Here is a 7,174-nt window from a genome sequence, read left to right on the forward strand (position 1 = left end):
GCAATGGATTTCTTGCTTCTGCTACAAATTCCCCTAATTGTAAGCTTTCCAACCTTCTAAATATTCCTTTGTATGTGGTTCAGAGTTCTGGCATCATCCCTTGAGCCTGCTTGGTCTGGTGTTCTGTGTTGTTGCTGACGGAGCTCCTCACTGCACTTCCACCCTCTCCACTATCTTGTTTGTTCTCACATATTTCTATATCGTATTTAATTTTGTCTTCAAAAGTTGCCCTTTGAAATTTTCTAACATTTCTAATAATTAGAATTATTAAATGGAAAGCATTTAGTGGACATAATTTCATGCTTCAATCTTTACAATTTCCTTGAGAAAATATAATAAATGAATACCTATACAAATAACAGAGTAATATTCTACTACATTTATCTGGAATCATTCAGCAACTTTTTATTATCAAAGTATTTTCTACAGAAAGATAAACAGAAATTCCCTTATGAGAGAAACATACTATAAATCTCAGGAACAAATGGTGATCTCAGATGGCATCTTAGTTATCTAGAACTACTATGACAAAAATACCGCAAGTGATGACTTTAACAAACAGAATCATTTTTTCTCCCAGTTTAGGAGGCAAGAAGTCAGAATTTAGGGCACCAGGTCTAGAGAAAGGCTTTCTCTCTCTATTGGTGCTGATGATCTTCATGTGACATTATGCCTGCCTTCTCTCATCTCAACCTTCTCCTCTGTCCTAGTCTGTTCTTTTTAACATAACAAAGAAAATCCATTCCCAAACTGGATTATAATCACAGGTATAAGGATTAGAGTCTGAAACACATCCCCTGGTACCCACAACATTTTATTGTGTTTTAGCTGAAAAATTACACAACAAATTAATTTTGCATTCAATAATCCATACACAAATTGTTCCATGGTATTGGTGACTTACCCTGTAATGTGTCAGCACTCTCTGCATTCCACCTTGCTGCCCTATTTCCATCCCTCTAGTTTCCCTCCCCCTCCTTGCCTCTCATTTTTGCTTTTCGGCAAAAATGTTCCCTGTTTGCTCTCATACACTTCATTGTTCTAAGGAGCACATTCCTCAAAAGTGTTATTGTTTATTTTGTATTCCAATTTATTATTGAGTTAATAGGTGAACTCTGGAAGTGGCATCAGTTCCAGATTAAAAGGGTACTTTATAGTGATAGTCTCAGGGGTTCTTCTGGTCTCTATCAGACAAGTAATACTGGACTTTTTTATATATATATAAATTTGAGTTTTGCTCTACATTTTTCTCTCATTCTAATCAGAACTTTTTATTGTGTCCTTAGAGGAACTGGGAGTGGGAGCTGGGCACCATCTAGTTCTTATCGTCTCAATCTAAAGGAGACTGTGGTTCATATGGGCCACTGACCTGTGGACTAATTACTTCCTTGAGTCTTTGGTCTCCTTCATTCTCCTTTGCCTCAGATGAAAGAAAAATAGTGGTATTTTAGATCAATGCTCACCAACTTTTAAAACCCTAGATGCGATGCTATTCATCAAACTAACATGTAAAATATTATTTCAGTGAAGTATGTTAAGTCTTTTGACCTAGATGGGACCCAAGACTATTGTCCTTAGCCCTGGAACACAGTAACTCAATCCTGAAAAGTGCTTGCTTATGGCTAAGAAGTTTCCATAATTATGTCTTTTATATACGCTTATGAATATGGATATACTACTATTATATCCATATTTGTAAGACACATGAGACATAATTATGGGTATACTACTATATATATGGAGTTCTGGTGTGGCGCTGTAGTTAATGTGCCAGACTGCAAAGCTGTTTGAACTGCAAGGTAGGTGGTTCAAGCTCACCAGTTGCTCCTTGGAAACCCTATACAGGGTTGCTATGGTCAGAATTGACTCAATGACACTTAACAGCAACAACAACAAATACATACTATATCCATATTTATAATAGAGTACATATATGAGGGGTTTCAAAAACTTCATGAAAAATTCCATTATCTTTTAAGCTCATTTTTCACCAACTTTTTGAAGCCCTCTTTTATCTAATTGCCAACTATACCTATATATGCATGTGCATGTATTCTTTATGCCTCCCACCCCTTTATAACATACATATGTTATATATATGTCTATACTCACAGATTTTGGGATATTACTGTTTTGAAATTGTATATGTTACAGCATTTCTAAAGCTGTACATTTTTGCAAGAGTAGAAAGCCTCATCTCTCTCCCCCATGGAGCAGCTGATGGGATCAAACCATCAATCTTGTGTTTCACTATTCAGTGCTTATCCTACATAGTCACTGCACTATACTCACATCCCTGATAGCCATCAAATAATGTTGCTTTCTATTTTCACACCTATTCTTAGTTGAGGAGTACTCTGTCATATGTCTATACCATATTTTGTTTATTTATTCACCTATTGGTAAATGAAAAAATAAAACCTTAGGTTGTTTTCATTTTTTGTATTGTGAATAATCCTGCTATGAATGTGGGTCTGCATAGGTGTGTTTGTGTCACTGTTCTTATATCTCTAAGATATATAAGTAGGAGTCAGATTGCTGGAAAATTTGACATTTCTATTTCTAATTTGCTCCAACTTTATTGTGAATTGAGTGAAGGTTCAAAGAGCAGATCATCAGTTTTACATTCAACAAATCATACAGTTGACTTCATTACATGGTTGCAATCCCCTCCTTGTATCAATAGTTAACAGTACTTACCTTCTATTCACTTTAACTATTATATCCCTCCGTATGTCTCCTCCTACCTTCATCTTTCCTCTGCTACCTCCCTCTTGTGTCTTTGCCTGCCCTGTCACCATGTTAACATGTGTCTACATTCTAGCCCATGAATAATTTTCCCTCCCTACTCTGTAACCATTATAGATGATTTCTTTTATGAAGAAACATTTTTTTTAAACTCTTTACAACATTGGTCTCATACAATATGTGTCCCTTTGTAATTGACTAATTTCACTCAGCATAATGTCTGCCAAGTTCAATCATGTTGTGGAGTGTTTCACAGAGTCATCGTTATTCTTCAGTGTTTTGTATTCTATTGTGTCTCTATAGTAAGGTTTACTTAGTCTTTTTTCTGTTGATGGGCATTTAGCTTTCTCCGTCTTTTTGATATGTCTCTTGTAGGTAGCATTTTGAAGCATCCTGTTTTCTTATCCATTCTGCTTTCTATGTCTCTTGACTGGTACATTTAATCCATTTACATTCAGTATAATTATCAATAAGTATGAATTGATTGCTGTCATGTGTGTGTGTATTTTGCATGTTGCTGCTGGATTGTTTGTTCCACATAATTTTCTATGCTGAGTTCATCTTGTTTGTGGGTTTTCTTTTTATTTTCATTTCTGTTTTATTAATGTTTACTAAGTCTTTCTGATTTTCCTCTTTTTTAATTTTGATGTGCAGGTGTATTATTTTTCTTTGAGGTTATGCTGTGATTTATTAATTTTTTCCCTACTTCAAACAGTGTGTTTTATCATGAAATCTACTTGATTCCTTGCCATTTGGATTCTGTATCTACAGTATTCCCTCTTTCTGCTATATAATTGGCTTCATTACACATTGATGTCTGTGCTTCCTTATTTTCTTTCTTGTAGGTTTGTTTTGCTTTAAATGCTTTTATATTTGAATTGAGTTCTGGGTGGTGTCATATATGGAGTCTTGGGTTATTGTCTGCCATTGTTGCTCAAAGAACACACTTTAGAATTTTTTGTAAAGTTGGCCTGGCCATTACAAATTCCTTTTATTTCTATTTATTGGGAAATAACCTAATTTTGTTGTCATATTTAAGGTGCAGCTTAGCTGAGAAGATGATTCGTGGTTGGCAAATTATTTTCTTTCAGAGTTTTATATATTTCATCTATTGTCTCCTTGCCTGCATGGTCTCTGCTGAAAAATCAGAGTTTAGTCTTATTTGCTCTCCTTTGTAGGTAGAAAGCTGCTCTTGTGTTTCTTTTTTTGTCTTGGATTTTAAAAAGTTTGATTGTGATATGTCTTGGTGATTTTCTTTTGGGATCTATCTGTTTGGAGTTCTTTAAGCTTCTTGTATGCTTATCTTCTTGTCTGTCATGATGTTAGGGAAGTTTTCTTCCAACAAAGCTTCAACAATTTTCTCTGTGATTTTTATTGTCTCTTACTGTTCTGGAATTCCAGTCACCCATACAGTGTTCCTCTTCATAATATCCCACATAACTCTTAGGCTTTTTTCAGATTTTTCATTATTTTTTCTAATTGTTCTTCTAGCATACTAGTATTGAGAGATTTATCTTCAAACCCAATAATTTGGCCTTCCACTGCTTTGAATCTTTTTCTTTTTCCTTTCAATGTTTTGCCCATTTCTGAAATCTTAGTATTAATCTTCTGCGTATCTAATTGCAGGTTTTGTATTTTTTCAAAAATTATATGTAGTTTGTTTGTTCTTGTAGCATTTTTCCTGAATTACTCTGAAGTTTTTATGTGTTCTCCTTGCTTTTCTTGATCTTTCTGTCAATCTGTTGGGTTGACTTAAATATCATTCATTTGAATTATTTTTCAGTTAATTCCATTACCTTTTTTTTAACTCAGAAATGTTTTCTGTCTCAATATCATGATCATTTGTTTGAGCCATTTTCTTTTGTGTCTTCATGTGAGCTAAAATTGTCTGTTGTCTTTAGGACATTGTGGGGTTGTATTTTTTAAAATAAGCAGTAGTTATTGGACCCAGAGGGGAGTAATATCTAGTGGACTCCTGCAATGCAAGGCGCTCATGAGGTGGTTATGGAAAGTATGTGACCCTAGAGTTCCTGGTTCTAGATGGAGTTTCTATTGGTCTCACAGTTACCTACTATGTTCAGGGCACTCGGCCTAGAAGTAGCCTGTGGGACTCCTTGGTGGAGCTCATTTCAGTGTCGTTTTAGATCACAGAAAAGCTGGAAGCAGAGTAACTAGTTAAATGCTGCTTTGGTGGTTCTGTTGGTTTTGTAGCTCTGGAGCCAAGTCCACCTGAATCCAGGTACCAAAGTGCCACAGTGGTTCCCAATTCACGCTGATGTGACTCCCAAACATGTGTCTATGAACTCCTGGAGAGCAGGGCTTGCACTGGGGTGGATGAAGTTGGGAGCTGGTCACACCTCTGGTCACCAGGAGAGCATGGGGAAAAAGAAGAAATCACACCATTTCCATCATCTATGTGAATCTGCTCTGCTAGTCCTGCTTCTCTTACCAAAGCTGCTCACAAGATGGTTGAGCTGCATACGGCCAACCGTTCGCCAGTCTCCTCTCTCACCACCCCTGCTTGGCTTCTCCTCTCAGCAAGTATTCTATCCTTTCTTCTGAAGTTCAAAGTGCAAGAATTTTCATCTGTGTCTGTTTTATTTGGTTCCTTGTATCCATTGTAGAGGGTCCGTGTAGTGCTTCTGCATAGTTCTCCACCTTGTCAGAAGTCCTGCTATTTCTAATTTTTTGAGGTAGCACCATACTCTTCTTTATCGTTGTTTTACCATTTTGTAATCCCACTAGCATTCTATAAGAGTTCTAATCTTCCCACAGTATAGCCAACATTTCTTCTTTTCTGTTTTTTGATTAATGCTATTTTTGTAGGGGTATGCTGATAACCCATTGTATTTTGATTTGTATTTCAATAGCTAATGATGGCAAATATCTTTTATGTGTTTGTTAGTCACCTTATTGTTTTCTTTGATGAAGTGTCTGTTTATGTCCTTTGCCCATTTTTTTTTAATTGGATTGCTTTTCTTTTTGATGTTGAGATACCAAAGACTTCTATATATTTCAGAGATTGGACACTTGTCAGACATGTCACTACTAAACATTTTTTCCCAGTCTGTAGGTTCTCCTTTTATTTTTGGTAAAGTGTTTTGTTTGTTGTTGTTAAGTGCTGTTAAGTTGTATCCAACTAATTGTGACCCATATAGGGTTTCGGAGGAGTGGTTGGTAGACTTTGAACCACTGACCTTGCAGTTCAAATCGACCTTGTGGTCCAGTGCTTATTCTACAGCACCACACCAAGACTCCTAAAGTATATTTTAAAATTTTATTTTTTAGGCGGTTCCAGTTATCTAGTTGATTTTTATGTTGTTTGTATATTTTTAGGTATGTTTGATAATGTATTTATACCATCAATTAGGATCCCTAGCTGTGTACCTTTGTTCTCTTCCAGGAACATTATAGTTTTAGGTCTTTGATTCATATTGAATTAATTTGTGTATGGTATGAGGTACAAATCCTGTTTCATTTTTCTTTTGAAGTCATTGTTTGTAGATTGACTTTGCTGGTTCTCCATTTTCAGTATTGCAGCTTTATTTTACTTTTGATGATTCTTTATCTGGTGGTGTCTTTATCTTTATCTGAATGATGCTGTTATGTGTCTTAATCTCAAGTTACTGTCTGATATCATCAATTCTCAGCCTGAAGGGCTTCCCTTAATGTTTCTTGTAAGGTTAGTATATAAATTTCTTTAATTTATATTTATCTGGGGGTGTCCTAGATTTTCCATTGAATTTGAAAAATGATTTTGTTGGTTATATAATTCTTGGTTGGCAGCTATTTTCTTTCAAGGTTTTATATGTGTAATAACATTACTGCCTTGCCTGCATAGTTTCTACAGAGAAATCAACATTTAGTCTTATTGGTTCACATCTGTAGGTGATATTTTGTTTTTCACAAGCTGCTTTCAGAGTTCTTTCTTTGCCTTTGGTTTTGGAAAGTCTGATTTTGATTTGTCTTAGTGACTTTTTTGGGGGGTCTGTAAGGTATGGGGCTCATTAGAGTTCCATCTTTCATGATACAGACCTACGTTGGAGATATTGTTGGTTTGGTTCTAGATCACCTCAATAAAACAAACAATGCAATAAAGTAACTCACACAAACTTTTGTTGTTTCCCATTGCAGCCCTGGTGTGGTGATATAGGATAAGCACTAGACTGTTAACCACACAGATTGTGGTTCAAACCCACCAGCTGCTCCTTGATAACCTATACAGGGTTGCTATGAGTTGAAACCAATTTGATGGACTTAACAGCAACAAAAATAATTACATATAAAAATTATGTTTACTCTGTACTATAAACTACTACATGTGCAATAGCATTATGAAAAGGTCAGTCTGAAATTTTATGTTGTTGTTGTCAGGTGCCATCGAGTCGGAACAGACTCATAGCAACCCCATGCACAGCAGAACGAA

The sequence above is a fragment of the Chrysochloris asiatica genome, unplaced genomic scaffold (assembly GCF_000296735.1).
Source record: "Chrysochloris asiatica unplaced genomic scaffold, ChrAsi1.0 scaffold00098, whole genome shotgun sequence".
In the NCBI taxonomy this organism is placed as follows: Eukaryota; Metazoa; Chordata; class Mammalia; order Afrosoricida; family Chrysochloridae; genus Chrysochloris; species Chrysochloris asiatica.